At 36.4% G+C, this 18407-nt stretch overlaps 2 non-coding genes across 2 annotated transcripts; both read right to left on the bottom strand.

The window, feature by feature from the left end:
• Window positions 1–12974: 12974 nt before the first annotated feature.
• Window positions 12975–13081, bottom strand: LOC128290958 (small nucleolar RNA R71). The gene has a single exon (XR_008280737.1). It is a non-coding gene; the product is annotated as a small nucleolar RNA R71 (small nucleolar RNA).
• A 4870-nt stretch (window positions 13082–17951) lies between these two features.
• On the bottom strand, window positions 17952–18058 carry LOC128290821 (small nucleolar RNA R71). Its single transcript, XR_008280606.1, has one exon. It is a non-coding gene; the product is annotated as a small nucleolar RNA R71 (small nucleolar RNA).
• Window positions 18059–18407: the final 349 nt, after the last annotated feature.

An 18407-nucleotide genomic window follows, 5' to 3' on the forward strand; every position in this document is an offset into this window, starting at 1 on the left:
ATTGTATTCTCAAGCCAAAACTTGGCTCTCTCAAGATCATCATCAACTGTAGCTTTGAACTCTTCAGCTCTATATTTTTAGATTTTATCAATAGGTGGCTTCTTTAATCGTAAGTGTTCCACATCTTGAGGAGCTACAAGGACTGGTTGGGGAATAGGTGGGGTTGGAGGTTGCTGAGCAGCCAGATTAGTTTGAACAAACTCAGTGAACCACTTGTTCATCATTTGGAAGAAGACTTCCTTGGCCTCTCCTCTCTGATTACTCGATACGGGTCTCGACTCAGATTGCGCTACTCTGTGAACAAAGCCTAGCACATTACTCTCAACATCATCAACGACACCTCGATTGGGATCCATTTACTATAAGGAAAAACATTTTAAACTGTCAGGAGATATCACACTATCACAGGTATATATGGCACGTATAGCTAGACTCTCACACATGCAATGTTAGTCCTAGAATCGACTAAATTGTAGCTCTAATACCAATAAATGTAACACTCCTCACCTGTATCCGTCACATGAGTAGGGTTACGAAGCATTACCGAACTTATTACACAATCAAACATACATTTCTCATACAATTATCAAATTCAAATACAAGTTGTTAATAATCATTCATCAAGTCCCTAATACAAGCCTACGAGGCTTAAAACATGCTTTATGAGTGGTTCGGGACTAAACCGATATCTTAAGAAAATTTTGGAAAAACTTAGAAAATTTTACAAAATACAGGGGACACACACCCGTGTGGCCCAACCGTGTGTCTCACACGGCCAAAGGCACGCCCGTGTCACAGGTCGTGTGGACATTCGAAATGGGATCACATGGCCGTGTCCCAGCCCATGCTCGACCCCGTGAAACTCTCAGACTTGGGTCACATGACCAACCACGCGCCCGTGTGACTAGGCCTGTGCCCTTCGAAATGGCCTCACACGCCCGTGTGCCAGCTCGTGTACTAAGTCGTGCCAAACCTGTAGGGTATACTGACTTATGCCACACGGCCAAGTCACACACCCGTGTGCTGGGCCGTGTGGAGCATACTGACTTGATTTTTAATTAAAACCAGGGGACACATGGCCGTGTCACTTGACCATGTGTCATATACGGCTGAGAGACATGCCTGTGTCTCTGCCCGTGTGGACAAAAATAGGCTATTTGCCAAGCCAACTTTCTCACCCAAATTGCAACCACCTAAAAACATCAATTGGTATATAGCATAGCATCAATAGACATTCAAACCAATCTCAAACAAGCATAATTCATGGCATTTCAGTACCATCAATCACAAGGCACACAAGTACCACAATATGCTTTACAATTTCATACCAAATTCACATTCTAAATTAACTTAACTAGTTAACTTCTTATATGCACTTTCTTACCTCCAATCACATACATACCAAATCTTAAAAATTTCAACCATTTAGTACCCATAATACCAATTCTCAACAAGCATCATATAACAATTATCAAACACATAACAAAGGCCATATGCACATATATATACATCACCAAACATGACAAAATAAGCCAAATCACACGACTATACACATAGTTAAACATTAATTATTTACAAAGCCAACTCAAATAGCTAAATCCATGACCAAATATAAACCAAATTGATCATAACTCCTATACATGCCATATAACCAAATACATAAATTCCAAAAGTACCAAAGTGATAGCTTGATAGTGTGGTGAGGTCTTTGACGATTCCCAAATCTGAGCTAGCTTTGATATTCACTATAAAATACAGAAAAGTAAACAAAGTAAGCTATAAAGCTTACTAAGCATTAAGCTCATATGCTAAATAAGTAAAACTTACCAACCAAAAATTCAATAACATAAACATCATATAATGCAATTCAAATTTGAAGCATAACTTAACATATATATTCAATCCAAAGATTAAACACAATTTCCATCAACTTCTTCGATTCGCTAATTGTATAGTTCACGTACGTACCTATACAAGCTGGTATCAATCTCATACTCATCTATATCTTTGTTATACCCATTGAGCCATTCGAAATACTATCAGATGCTCGGGAAACTCGCACCCTAAGTGCCAATACATAGCCGAAGCTATCTCACTCTCATATCACATATAATGCTCACTCTCGAGCTATCAATGGATCTGCTCACACAAGCTGACAGTCATGACGTAGCTACACGGTGCTACTCACACAAGTTGATGAGAATCCGCAACACATGTCGGATAACTCAGCCACCGGTAGGACGTACGGACCAGCACCCAAATCACATAACCCCTAATGACATGTCATTCGTATCCTAATATATTCCTAGGGTTCAACCGGGATTTCACATTTGCCGAATCATCGTCGAACATATCCGCAAGGTTGTATTTACAAATAATTCAATATATAAGCATTTAAAATGCTATTATATTAATGCTTATTAACATACAAACTTAGCTCGAATGCAAAAACTACGAAGTAGATCGACTAATCCAGAACTTTGTTTTTCTCCCGATCTAAATCTGAATTTTACTTTTCTTGATCTATATATACTCAAATTTGCGTATTTAATTATCATTCTATTCAATTTATCCCAAAATGCATATTATGGAAACTTTACACTTTTGCCCCTAATATTTCATCATTTTTACAATTTAGTCCTTATCTCATAAAAATGCAAATTCATGCAATTAGGTCCATACCCATGCTATCCGAATTTTATATAGACCCATAGCAACCCATATTTTTCATTTATTTCACAATTTAACCACAAAATTTACACATTTCACAATTTAATCCCTAATTGGCAATTTTAGTAAATATCATTTTACAAATATTGTTTATCTAACAACCAGCATATATTTTCTATCATCAAACAAACATCAAAATACACATGTATTCATCAATGGAAAAACCCTAAACCTTTAACAGTTTATCAAATTAGTCCCTAGGCTAGCTAGATTAAGCTACAACGATCTCAAAAACATAGAAAACATTAAAACGGGACAAAAATAGTACCTATTTGAGCAAAAATGCCTTGGCCAAATGTAAAGGACAAAAATAGCTTCTTTTTGCCCTACGTTCGGTTGAAGAAGATGATAATAGGTGAAAATTTTGTTTTGTTTTATTTATTTTAAGTTTAATTACTAAATACCAAAATTGACCTTTATTATAAACCATTAAAAACACTTAAAGATGTTCATCTTTGTCCATTAACATTAAAAATGGTCTAATTGCCACTTAAGAACCTTCATTTTAAGGTTCCATAGCTATTAAACACCTTTAGCTAATAGAACTCAAGTTTTACACTTTACGTGATTTAGTCCTTTTTATCAAAATGAGCATTTAAACAATAAAATTTCTTAACGAAATTTTCGCACAATCATACTATCATGTTGTAGACCTTAAAATAATAATAAAATAATTATTTCAACCTCGGATTTGTGGTTCTGAAACTATTATTTCGATTTAACTAAAAACAGGTTGTTACAGAAACGATCTGAACCACATTTACATACTAACATTTTCATGAAACTTAAATTGACTCATTTAGCTTATTATTCTCATGTTTTTGCAACCATCTCACATCATATTATTACAATATATAAGATCACATTTAAATCATAATTTACATAACAACCACATACCTTTAGGCATACATCACATTACACATATATACATTTTAAGATAATTTGGCACTTGAGGTTATGAAACATAAAAGTGGGTTTTATCACCACACATCACATACACGGATCTCGAACACACCAAATGACTTATAAATTCAAACATATCCTAAAAGTGAAGCATAAAGCTAACATTCTCCAACACACCAAACATGTCCTATTGCATGGAGCTTAACTCACATTCCCTTATCTCTCCAACATGTCCCAGGGCCTCAACACCCAAATCAAAAAACACATATAGGTAAGTACTGAAAATCCTATGGCATGACAACCAATCCAACGGTCTCATAAGGTCACAAGGCCAAAATATCCACAATTACACAATTTTAATTACTGATTTAATGCATATCATCTCTATTCATATTCATCAATTCACAACACAAACTCGTACACAATGCATGCATTAAAATTCACGTCACAAGTGCCACAATAATGCTAATTGAGCCTTACGTATCCAACCATATATAAGTGCTTTAAAATCAGTTTATCACAAACATAACCTGTTATATTAGCATTACATTCCATAATTCAACACATACATACTTACCGATTTTTGCTCACTTTCACTGCACATTTATATTGCTAACACAACATCATCACTATTGCTCAGCATATTTAATATGACCACAACACAATACAATTCACAATAGTCATCACGCATGTCTCAGATAACAATATTGCATCATAATAATCAATCCATAAATATTCTCATAATCATATAATTTACAAAAATAAAATAAAGGAAATAGAAAGCTTACACTTGGAACTTAGTTTAGGGATTTAGGCTATCACTAAGTTTCCAATTAACACTATGAATCGTGTCTACTAGCAGTGATTCCAAACACTCATTATTATGCTTGCGCCAAAAAGCTGAAAGCTTAAACTAGTTTTTCCTTGCTTTTTGCCTTACTCGAAGAAGGTTCCAACATTTCCGCTACTTTACACATAATAACCACACAATAAAAACAATCAATATTTAGCCAAAGACTCACTTAAACCAACCAAAAATGCAAGTCTAAGCAATATTCCTCATGAAACTAAAATTTTGACTAATATATTCCTCATGAAACTAAGATTTTGACTAACAAACTTGAAACTCAAATATCTTCCTCTATACTTAATCTTTTTACCTACAACTAATTCTGTTCATCTAATTATTCACCTACGACTAATTCTCAACCTTTAAACTACACAAAACTGCTCAATAAGGTATCAAAATTTTCAACATGTTTATGGCTATTTTCTGAAAATTCATTAAAACTCAAGAAATCTTTAACAAAACTTTAAAGTAAGTTTAAAAACCTTTTAATCATGTTAAAACAAGTTGGAAAACACTTTGAAACTATAACACCCCTAACCTGTATCCGTCGCCAGAATAGGGTTACGAGGCATTACTGAATAACACACCTCATTGACATACATTTATACATTCATTCTCAAGATTCATTCAAAAACATTCATAATGTCCCTTGTAAGGCTCTACGAGACCTTAAATCATGCTTAGAAGTGGTTCAGGACTAAACTGATAACATTTGCAAACTTTGGAAAAATTAGAAAATTTTCAAATATTTAAGGGTCAGACGCCCGTGTGAACAGGCCGTGTGCCTCACACGGCTACCAGACATGCCCATGCCACAGGCCATGTGAAAACAAGGCATACATTCTGACTTGCACCACACGACTAGAGACACGCCCGTGTACCATGGCCATGGGAAAACTTGAGGGATTACTAACTTGGGTCACACGGCCAGCGACATGCCCAGGTGCCAACCCGTGTATTACACACGGCCAGTAAACACGCCCGTGTGTCTAAGCTGTGTCAAATCTGTAGGGTATACTGTCTTAATTCGAAAGGATACCCCAGGGGACACACAACCGTATAACATGATCGTGTGTTGCACATGGCTGAGACACACACCCGTGTCTCTGCCCGTGTGGACAAAAATAGGCTATTTGCAAAGCCAATTTGCCACCATTTTCTCATGTTCACCTAGCCATCAAAATGGTATCATTTCAATACATATATAGGCAACTAAAACATGCTAATTCCATATGCCATAATCATCAAACTCACATAACTCCTAAATGTATTTTCTCACCTTTCTATCAACCAAATCATGCTTCTTAAACATACCAATTATTCATCCACAACTCATACCAAAATATACCATTCCTCAAGTATTAATACATCAAATAATAACTAACCAAATGAGCAACCACTTAGCCATATCAATAGTCATGGCAAACATGCCAAAACACAAGGTAACTTAAATACATCACATATATTACTTATCAAACACATAATTTAAGCCAACCTAAATGACCAAGTACATACCAACATTTCAACAAAAGCAAGCCAAATCTCATGGCTATATCAAATCTCAAAACATACCATCAACTCACTAGCCTATACATGCCATATACCATGTTTACAAGCATCAAAAATACCAACATATAGTTGATAGTGTGATGATAGTTCTCGATAATCCCCGATGTCCGAGCTAGCTTTGAAAATCTATAAAACATGGAAAGAACACACAAAGTAAGCTTTAAAAGCTTAGTAAGTTCGTATGATATAAACTTATTTAATCACAAATATATCATTCATCAATCTAAGCATCATAACATGTAACTCATGATTATTAGCAAACCTTTCACATTCTTAGTCTTATGCTATATGTAACTTCATGACTTCTTCTATTTGAATTTCATGCTATATATGTACATACCTGTATAAATTCATATCAAACTCATACTTTCTCGTGATATTGTCGATTACTCGATATCTCGCACACTCAGTGCATTACATAGCCGAAGCTATTATAATCTCACACACTAAGTTCATTACATAGCCAAAGTTATTATAATCTCGTACACTAAGTGCATTACATAGTCGAAGCTATCTCGATATTGCACACTAATTGCCAAACATAATCGATTTCTCGTCAAATATTAGCGTAGTCTCGTATATACAATTTATGCAATATCAAAGCACTAAAATATAATTGTAACAATGTTTATCATGTACGAGCTTACCTCAGACGTAAAAACAACGAAACCAGTCGATTAGTCGAGTACTTTATTCTTGCCTCAATCTAAATCCGAGTTCCTTTTTTCTTGATCTATATTATAACAAATTCAACTCATTTAATCACATAATCTTTCAATTTAACAACAAAACTAGTCGATTAGTCGACTACTTTATTCTTGCCTCGATCTAAATCCGAGTTCCTCTTTTCTTGATCTATATTATAACAAATTCAACTCATTTAATCACATAATCTTTCAATTTAGTCCACAAACACATATTTCGGCCTTTTTGCACTTAGCCCCTAAAGTTTCACATTTATTTAATTTAGACCTTATTTCACAAATACACAAAATTACACAATTTCTTTCAAATACATGCTAGCCGAATTTTCCTAGTGCTTATATCAGCCCTTATTTTTCATTTATTCACACATTTAACCAGATATTTTCACATTTTCTCAATATAATTCCTAATTGACTTTTTGTCAAAAATCACTTAACAAAATTTGTATATCTATCATTTAACCTTCATAATCTATCATTAAACATCACAAAGCTCATAAATTCAACAATGGCACTTCACAAAATCATCAACAATTTCAGAAATTGAAGCATGGGCTAGTGATAAACCGCAATTTATACATATTTTTATCCCGTGCCTAGCATATTTATGTATGATTTCTCCTTAGGTTTGGTGAATTTCATGCTCCTAATCCTTTAATTTCATGTTTTATACTTACGTGAGCATAGGAGAGTAAAAAGAGCGAGAAACGGGCCGAAAATAGAGAAAATGGACCAACATGTGAAATCAACAAGGCCTGGACTTCCGTACATGGTCAGACCACACACATGTGTCCTTTTAGCAAAATCGAGTATAACACCCCGAATTTGGCCTAGAAGTATTGGGCCTTGAGTGGGGGTCCATAAGGAGGTTGTATAGAGGTATTTAATTGTGCAATGAAATGAAACGATTAAATGTTTGCTTTAGTGGTTAATGGCTTTGAGAAGTGTTGGAGAAATCTTGGGTTCAAACTTGGGCTTTAGCAAAAATTTTGGTATTAAGTGAAAAAAACATGGATGCTTGGATGAGGGCCTTTTAAATTATTGTGGTAAATAAATGACACAAGGAAGCATGTAGTCTAGTGGTTGTGGCGTCATTAAGGTTGTATGGGAGCCTGGGTTCAAGTCTTGGCTCTTGCATTTTTTTTTTTTAAGGGAACCTGGACTTTGGCCTTTAGACCTTATAATTAATTGGGGATAAAATATGACACAAAAAGCCTCGTGGCTTAGTGGCAAGAAGCGTGTGGAGCATCTGAGAGGAGGCATGGGTTCAAATCCCATGGCAAGCAAGGAGCATTTATTTTGCTAACAGGGGGCGGCAAGAGTTGGTGTTGAATTTAAACTCTGATGTTGGAGGGATCCCACATCGGGAAGCTAACATAAGAGTGGATGCAAAGCTGGCTTTAAATAGAGGGAACCATGCGGAGAGTAAAGGTACCTTTCTTGGCTAATCACTTTTGCTGTATGGCGTGCTCGTTTGGGTTGGGCGTCGGCTAAGAGTGCTCGGAGCGTGGATTAACTCCAATCTCCTATCAGGTGTGTATTTTCTCGCTACTCTAGCAGTAGGATGGCTACTTCGGGCCGCGATGGGCCGAAAGGGGTCGTGTGGGCCTAATGGGCCTACGGGCCCAATTGGATAAGTTATTTGATTGTGTAGTAAATATTAGACTAGGCTAGGTGAATCTCATATCGTGGCTAGATTTGGGCTAAAAGGGCCACGAGTGTGGGCCCATTTGGGCCGAGAATAGGCTTTAGGCCCATTCGTATTGTTATCCCTGTTTAGAATACTTTAGTTTACCAAATTACTGAAATGCCCTCAAATTGTAAAATTACCAAAGTACCCTCGATTTATAGAATTACCGTTTTACCCTCGATTTATAGAATTACTATTTTACCCTTGATTTATAGAATTATTGTTTTACCCTCGATTTACAAAATTACTAAAATACCCTTGGTTTACAAAATTACCAAAATACCTTCGATCAGTAAAATTACCAAAATACCCTAGTCTGTAAAATTGCTAAAATACCCTTGGTTTGTAAAATTACCGAAATACCCTCAATTTGTAAAATTACCAAAATACCCCTAGTTTGTAAAATTACCAAAATACCACTGGTTCATGAAATTACCGAAATACCCTTAATTTGTAAAATTACCAAAATACCCCTGATTTACAAAGTTACAGAAATACCCTTGACTTTCTAAAAATTATGGAAATACCATTGGTTTACAAAATTACTGAAATACCCTTGGTTTGTAGATTTACCAAAACACCCTTGTAGGATGAAATGACTAAATACCCCTATTAGGTAAAAAGACCGTAAAGCCCCTGTAGGGTAAAGTGACCGTAAAGCCCCTGTAGGGTAAAGTGACCGTAATACCCCTGTATGGTAAAATGATGAATATGCCCTTATGTTCCGTATGGTGATGTGCTTAGGATTTACATATATTGATATTGGATTAGTTAAGTTTGAGTGATGTGGTGGTTATCGTAGGCGATTGATTTTGGAAACGTTTCAACTTCAACCCGTAACAGGTGTGTACTAACCCTCGTAATAGCTTAGATTAATATTTGCTGAGAAGCTGAAATGCTAAAATACCGGTATAGATGTGATAAATACGATAAGATCGGTGTTTGGATCGATGGAACAGGTAAGAACTCAATTTTGTGCACGATGGTAAGTTGGGCCTCAATGGGCTAAAATTGGGCCTAATGGGCTTTCAGACCCATTTGGGTAGAATTGATAGAAAATGGAATTTGGAAAAGTTGCACGTTAACACGGTTAGTATTGTTGTAAAATTTGGGTTAAGTAGGCTAAATCAGCATTCGTAGGGCCCATTAGGGGTTTTGGGCCTAAAAGCCCGAATTTGATAAAGTGGGCTAAAGATCATTGTTTAAACACTCGAAAATATTGATAATTGTAATGAACATGGAAAACCCTAATATTTGGTAAAATTACGAAAATACCCTTATAATGTGAAAAATGACTGTTTTGCCCTTGTGGGCAAGTGACTCACTTGGACTGTGTGGTTGACGGATTTGATTGTGAATATATGTTGGTGATATGAATGACTTGACTGTGATTGTTTAATTCAAATATGGGCATGACATTCTGCATACATGACATGTTGCATTGGGTTGGGTTTTTATATGGATGGAGGAAGTGCAAAAGGGCTTATGCCCTAGTTTACCGAAAAGGGCTTATGCCCCAGTTTATTGAAAAGGGCTTATGCCCCAGTTTATCGAAAAGGACTTATGCCCCAGTTTATTGAAAAGGGCTTTGCCCCAGTTTACCAAAAAGGGCTTTGACCCAGTTATTAAAGAGGCTAGGCCTCCAGATATATGATAAAGCAGTTATGCTGCCAGTGGTGTGTTGGTTGGGTGGGTTGAGTTATTCCCCACATGGTGTGTTAGTTGGTACGAGTCGAGAGTAGCGGATGGTGGGTTGAATAGTCTCCCCAAATGGGCTTGCATACATTCATTGGTATTTCATGTGATATTGAAATGGGCTTGCATACATCCATTGACATTACATGTGATATTGAAATGGGCCTAAGGGCCATACTGTTTCTGATAAAGGCTTCAGCCCAATGATATGATTTATGAAAAGGCTTCGGCCCAGTGATATGATTTATGACAAGGCTTCAGCCCAGTAACCATTAAACGAAAGGCTTCGGCCCAGTATATGTCAAGACTAAATAGGGCTTTGGCCCAGATTGTCTTGAATCTTGTGTTTTCACTATTTATTTGTTATTGGGATTACACACCGAGTTTTGTAAACTCACCCGTTTCTAACTGTGCGGGTAATCCCTAAGCTTAGATGGTTTGGAGCTACGAGGACTCGGAGATGGCCACACTCTTCGCTTCTGTTTCTTTTAATTGCAATAAGTAGCCGATTTATTTCTTTATAAGTTTTATCTTATTAATATTATTGTTTGGTTTTGGGTTGTAATAAGGCCATTTTAATTATTTTTACGGGATTATTTTATTTTTAATAACTTTAATCATTTGTTAATAAATGGGCTAGACTTAGGGCGTGTTTTCAAAATGATAATTGTTTTCAAAATAACACCACGCCACGATTATCCGATTTATCAAAGATTTCAACTTAAATAAATTACAACTCGATTTAACCAAGTGTGGCAATGGTTGTGGGCATGTCTAGGATTGGATCCATTAGAAGAGCTTGGTACTTAAGCAGCCTTCATGGCTCACCTCCTCTGTTACGGATTCCTACTTGGTGCCCAGCTCCCATTCACTTTGTTAGCTTAACAAAAGTCAGTTTTTAAAGCACTAAAACGAAACATGGGTTTTTAACTTCAATGTGGCATATCAGATTCGACCATAACGTCTAGGCCGGGTTTGGGGTGTTACATCGAGCACGGCTTACAGTGGTAGACCACACGCCGGTGTCTATTTAACAGCCTTGAACACGAATTGAAGAAATCAAACACGGGCGTGTCCCTGTTGAGCCCAAGTTGAGTTATATTCGAAAAAGGCCACCTTAGAGGGCTTTTAGGCATTCTAAAGCCTATTTAAACACACTAGATGAGGATTAGAGGGGATACATGGAGTAGGAGGCAACGAATTACTCGAAGAAAGCTGATTGATCCATCTCAGAAGCCGGATTCACCTTCAAGACTGAAGATCTCCCTTCAATTCCCTTCAAGAGTTCTTGGGTTTTCTCTATGTTTTGTATCATTATTCTTTTGAGATGTTTTCTTTCCTAAATATGAACTAAACCCCCTAAATACCTAAGGGGAATGAAACCTAAGATGGATCTTATTATTATTATCAAAATTATATGATAAATATTTGACTTGTTCTTAATTATGAGTTCTTAATTCTTGCTTTAATATTCCAAGATATTGATTCAAGTATTGATGTGCTTATTCAGAGGAGCAAAAGTCCCTGTCTAAGAGTAGATCTAACATAATTAAGCGGAGTTGATTGCACGCCTAGAGATAGAGTGACATAATTTTGCTAGATTAGGGTGAAACCTAATAAGGGAATCCATAGATTGAGTTAATGCAACACTAAGGGTTTTAATTAGAAAGAGATTTCAATTAATCAACCTAGGGTTAGATGTTGTTAGTCTCGAGAGAGATAATAATATAACTTAGGGATTTCTACGGATCAAGTCAAGTGAATAAATCGTCTAATTCAGAGTCAATAACAAGTGAAGTCTGGGTGGATTTTCCCTTAGGTATTGTCCAAATCATTTAGTTTTCCCAAAATTTATTTCCCCAATTTACTTTCTGTGCATTCTTAATTTAGTAATTAGCTTAGATAAAACAAACCCTTTTATTTTTAGGCTAGATAATAAAAAGAAAGTTAATACTAGTATTTTTAGTTCCTTTGGGTTCGACATCCCAGTCTTGCCATAAGTTATACTACTGTTCGATAGGGTGCGCTTGCCTTTGTCGTGATAATAGTTAGTTTTCAAAAACGGACATTCATAAATTATAAAACTTATCACGTACCACATCACACGATCAAGTTTTTTGCGCCGTTTCCAGGGAACTAAGATATTAGGAACACTCGATTTTTATTACTTTAGCCATTTTACTTTTATTTCAATTTAAATTTTTATTTTGTTTTCTAATTTTTCGTTTATTCGCTTTTGGCAGGTTTTTATAGTGTATGACTAGAAGAAACCCGTTGGACCATTACTTTTTGATAGTGAGATCGATCGCATACCTTCCAGATATCAAAGAGAAATAAGGCGAAGCCTAAGACACACAGAGGAAGAGCAAGAGGACGACATTCACACCACAACCGAGGAGATGGCTGAAAATCAGGAAAATTCGCTACCTCCTGCGATTGTTGCTGATCCAGTAAATCAAAATCCTGCTCTACGTACTATGTATGATTATGCTAAACCTAATTTAACAAGAACTGAGTCAAGTATAGTTAGACCTACTATTGCTACAAATAATTTTGAACTAAAACCTAACACAATTCAAATGATACAATAGTTTGTTCAGTTTGATGATTTGCAGGATGAGGATCCAAACAATCACTTAGCGAATTTTCTAGAGTTTTGTGACACTTTTAAAATCAATGGTGTTTCTGATGATGCCATTCGCGGTTGTTTCCCTTTTCATTGAGGAACAAAGCTAAATAGTGGTTGAACTCGTTACCACGATGGTCGATCACTACTTAGGAACAAATGACTGAAAAGTTTTTACTTAAATATTTTTTGCTGGCTAAAACGGATAAGTTAAGGAATGACATCTCTTCTTTTGTGCAGATGGAAATAGAAACACTCTATGATGCATGGGAGAGATACAAGGATCTTTTGAGAAGGTGCCCTCACCATGGGTTACCACTTTGGCTACAGGTTCAGATGTTTTACAACGGTGTGAACCCCTCAACGAGGCAACTCATCGACGCAGCCACCGATGGAACTTTGAATAACAAAACACTTGAAGCGGCTTACGAATTTATTGAGGAGATGTCACTGAATAACTATCAGTGCAAGTTATGAGGACAAAGTCAATGAAAGCAGCCGATGTTTTCAACCTCGATGTGATTACTGTGCTATCTAACCAGGTAGAACTCTTAAATAAAAATATTTACGGTTTGTGTGGTTCTACTCAAGTACATCCAGTGATGAGGTGTGATTTAAATGGAGGAGGAGCATACACAGAATATCAACCCTTCAACCCTAGCATCGAGGAGGAACAAGTCCAATATATGAGTAACAATAACTCTAGACCTCAAAATAACCCATATAGTAATACTTATAATGCAGGTAAGAGGAACCATCCCAATTTCTCGTGGGGCGGTCAAGGAAATTAAAGGCCACAGCACCCTCTGGGTTCTCAACAACCACCTTACCAACAAGAAAAGAAGCTGAACCTTGAGGAGATGCTAACAAAGTTTATCTCGATGTCAGAAACTCACTTTCAGAATACTGAAACAGCACTTAAGAGTCAACAAGCGTCGATCCAATGGCTCAAAACTCAAATAGGCCAACTCGCCAAATTGATTTCTAAACAACCACAAGGTAGCCTGTCGAGTAACACTGAATCTAACGTAAGGGAACAGCTCAATGCAATTACCGTTCAATATGAGGAAGGGTTAGTCGAACCTGAACCAGAACTGAGGCAAAGAATTGTGACAAGTAAAAGCAAAGGTGACGTAGACCACAGTTAACAAACACCGGTAAGTAAAGAGTACAAACCTCGTGTGCCATACCCCAATGTGACAAGGAAAGACCACACAAACGAGCAATTCAGTAAATTCCTTAGATTATTAAAAAAATTACATCTTAACTTACCATTTATTGAAGCTCTTTCGCAGATGCCAAATGCAGTCAAATTCTTAAAGGAGCTTTTAACAAATAAGCAAAAGTTGGAAAAGATGTCGCATGTGGAGTTAAATGCAGTTTGCTCAGCCATACTACAGAATAAGCTGGCCAACAAATTAAAAGATCCAGGGAGTTTTACGATTCCTTGTTTAATTGGTAGCTTAGATGTTAATAATACTTTGGCTGGTTTAGGGGCTAGCATCAATGTCATGCATTATAAAATGTTTAAACAACTAGGCCTTGGGAAACCCAAACAAATTACGATGAGCATTCAGTTAGCAGACAAAACAATCAGATTTCCTAGGGGTATTTGATAAACCGTAATTTATACATATTTTTACCCCATGCTTAACACATTTTATGGATGATTTTTCCTTAGAATTGGTGAATTCGATGCTCCTAATGCCTTAATTTCATGTTTTATACTTAGGTGAGCATAGGAGAGCGAAAAGAACAAGAAACGGGCCAAAAATAGAGAAAATGGGCCAACGTATGAAATCAACACGGCTTGGACTTCCTCACATGGGCAGACCACACAGCCGTGTCAATTTTGCAGAATCAAAGCACGACTCACACGGGTAGAACACACGCCCGTGCCATTCTAACAGGCTCGAGCACAGCCTAAAGTAATCGCACACGATTGTGTCCTTACCAAGCCCAAGTTCAGTCCAATTCAGAAAAGGCTAATTTTGAGGGATTTTAGGCATTCTAAAGCCTATAAATACTCCCAAAAGGAAGAGAAAAAAGGGAGGCACAGGGAGGAAGGAAGGAATTACTCGAAGAAAGCCGATTGATCTATCTCAAAAGTCGAGTTCATCATCAAGACTGAAGATCTCCCCTCAATTTCCCTTCAGGAGTTTTAGGTTTTCTTTATGTTTTGTATTCATTATTCTTCTGAGGTGTTTTCCTTTTTAGTTATGACCTAAATCCCCTAAATACCTAAGGGAAATGAAACCTAAGACAAATCTTGTTATTATTTTCTGAATTGTATGATAAATATTTGGCTTGTTCTTAATTATGTGTTCTTAATTCTTGTCTTGATATTCCAGGATATTGATTCAAGTTAAGCTCTTATTTAGAGGAGGAACAGACCCTGTCTAAGAGTACATTTGTCATAATTAAGTGGACTTGGTTGGCGCCTAGAGATAGGGTGACAAGATTTTGCCAGATTAGGGTGAAACCTAATAAAGAGATTCATAGATCAAGTTAATGCAACCCTAAGAAGTTAATTAGAAAAGGATTTCAATTATTCAACCTAAGGTTAGACGTTGTTAGTCTCGAGAGGGATAATAATATAACTTAGGGATTCCTATGGAATAAGTTAAATGAATAAATCGTCCGATTCGGAGTCAGAATAACAAGTGAAGTCTAGGTAGATTCTTCCTTAGGTATTGTCTTAATTCAACCATTTTCCAAAAGTAATCCCCCAATTCTATTTTCTGTGAATTCTTAGTTTAGTTAATTAGTTAGTTAAAACAAACCCCCTTATTCTTCGGCTAGATAATAAAAAGACAGTCATTACTAGTACTTTTAGTTCCTTTGGGTTTGACAATCCGGTCCTGCTAAAACTATACTACTGTTCGATAGGTACACTTGCCTACATCGTGATAATAGTTATTTTCAAGAACGATTAATTATAAATTTATAAAACTTATCACACAAAATCATGATCAGTATTATTGAAGATGTACTCGTTAAAATTGACAAATTCATTTTCCCAGTTGATTTTGTTGTTCTAGACATAGAAAAGGATAGTGGCATGCCTTTAATTTTAGGAAAGCCCTTTTTAGCAACTGCTAGAACTATAATTGATGTTGGTACAGGTGAACTCACACTTCGTGTGTGATAAACCGTACATATTTTTACCCCATGTTTAATGCATTTTATGGATGATTTCTCATTAGAATTGGTAAATTCGATGCTCCTAATGCTTTAATTTCATGTTTTATACTTAGAAGAGCATAGGAGAGTGAAAGGAACGAGAAATGGGCTAAAAACGAAGAAAATGGGCCAAAGTACAAAATCAACACGGCTTGGACCTCCTTACACGGGCAGACCACACGGCCGTGTCAATTTGGCAGGCTCGAACATGGCCTGAAGTAATCGAACACAGGCGTGTGCCATGGGAGTGTCCCTGCCGAGCCCAAGTTGAGTCCAATTCGGAAAAGGCTAATTTTGAGGGCTTCTAGTCATTCCAAAGCATATAAATACATCCTAGAAGAAGAGAAAAGGGGGCACACAGAATAGGAAGTAAGAAATTACTCCAAGGAAGCCGATTGATTCATCTCAGAAGCCGGATTCATCATCAAGACTGAAGATCTCTCTTTAATTCCCCTTCAGGAGTTTTGGGTTTTCTTTATGTTTTGTATTCTTTATTTTTCTGAGATGTTTTCTTATTTAGTTATGAACTAAATCCCTTAAATACCTCAGGAGAATGAAACTTAAGACAAATCTTATTATTATTTTCTGAATTGTATGATAAATATTTAACTTGTTCTTAATTATGTGTTCTTAATTCTTGTTTTGATATCCCAGGATACTGATTCAAAATAAGCTCTTATTCAGAGGAGGAATAAATCCTGTCTAAGAGTACATTTATCATAATTAAGCGGAGTTGATTGCGTGCCTAGACATAGGGTGACAAGATTTTGTCAGATTAAGGTGAAACCTAATAAGAGGATCCATAGATCGAGTTAATGCAACCCTAAAGTGTTAATTAGAGAAAAGTCTCAGTTATTCAATCTAGGGATTAGACATTATTAGTCTTGAATAGGGATAATAACATAACTTAGGGATCTCTACGGAACAAGTTGAATGAATAAATAAATGCGATTGAGCCGAATAACAAGTAAAGTCTAGGTGGATTTTTCCTTAGGTATTGTCTTAAGTCAATCGATTTTTCCCAAAAGCAATTCCCCAATTCTTTTCTCTGTGAGTTCTTAGTGTAGATAATTAGTTAATTAAAACAAAACCCTATTATTCTTAGGCTAGATAATAAAAAAACAGTCATTACTAGTACTTTTAGTTCCTTTGGGTTCGACAATCCGATCTTGCTAAAGCTATACTACTGTTCGATAGGTACACTTGCCTACATCGCGATAATAGTTAGTTTCAAGAATGATTAATTATAAATATTTAAAACCTATCACAAAATAACGTGATCAAGTTTTTGGCGCCGTTGCCGGGGAACTAAGATATTAGGAACGCTTAATTTTTATTACTTTAGCCATTTATTTTTCTTGCAATTTAATTTAATTTTATTATTATTTATTAACTTACTTTTTCCTTCTCTTGGCAGGTTTTCATAGTCTATGCTAGAAGAAACCCGTTGGGACCATTGCTTTTTGACGAAAAAATCGACCGCACAGTACGTAGAAACCAAAGAGAAATAAGGCGAAGCTTAAGATACACAAAGAACGAGCAAGAAGATGATACTCAACCCCCAACCGAAGAGATGGCTGAAAACCAAGGCAATCAGCTACCTCCTACAATTGCGGTTAATCAAAATCCTGCTCCACGTACTATGTATGATTATGCTAAACCCTCTTTAACAGGAACTGAATCGAGCATAGTTAGACCTACTGTAGCTACAAATACTTTTGAATTAAAACCTAACACTATTCAAATGATATAGTAATTTTTTTAGTTTGATGGTTTGCAGAATGAGGATCCCAATGCTCATTTAGCCAACTTTTTAGAACTATGCGATACATTTAAAATCAATGGTGTTTCTGATGATGCCATTCGTCTTCGATTTTTCCCTTTCCATTGAAGAGCAAAGCTAAACAGTCGTTGAACTCATTACCACGAGGATCAATTACTACTTGGGAATAAATGACCGAAAAATTTTTACTTAAATATTTTTCACAGGCTAAAATGGCTAAAGTACGTAATGATATCTCTTCTTTTGTGCAGATGGATTTAAAAACACTATACAATGCATGGGAGAGGTACAAGGACCTTTTGAGAAGGTGCCCTCACCATGGGTTACCGCTTTGGCTCCAAGTACAAACATTTCACAATGGTCTGAATCCTTCGACTCTGCAGATGGTTGATGCAGCGGCGGGTGAAACCATCAAAAATAAAACACCGGAAGATGCCTATGAGTTTATAGAGGAGATGTCACTGAATAACTATCAGTGGCAAGTCATGAGGACAAAGCCGACGAAAATAGTCGGCGTTTATAACGTCGATTCGGTCACCATGCTCTCTAATCAGGTAGAACTCTTGAATAAAAAGATTGATGGTTTTCTTAATTCTTCACAGGTTCACCCAGTAATGCAGTGTGAAGCAAGTAGCGGTGGAACAAACCATTCAGAATACCAACCTTATGGCCAC

This window comes from Gossypium arboreum, chromosome 3, assembly GCF_025698485.1.
Source record: "Gossypium arboreum isolate Shixiya-1 chromosome 3, ASM2569848v2, whole genome shotgun sequence".
In the NCBI taxonomy this organism is placed as follows: domain Eukaryota; kingdom Viridiplantae; phylum Streptophyta; class Magnoliopsida; order Malvales; family Malvaceae; genus Gossypium; species Gossypium arboreum.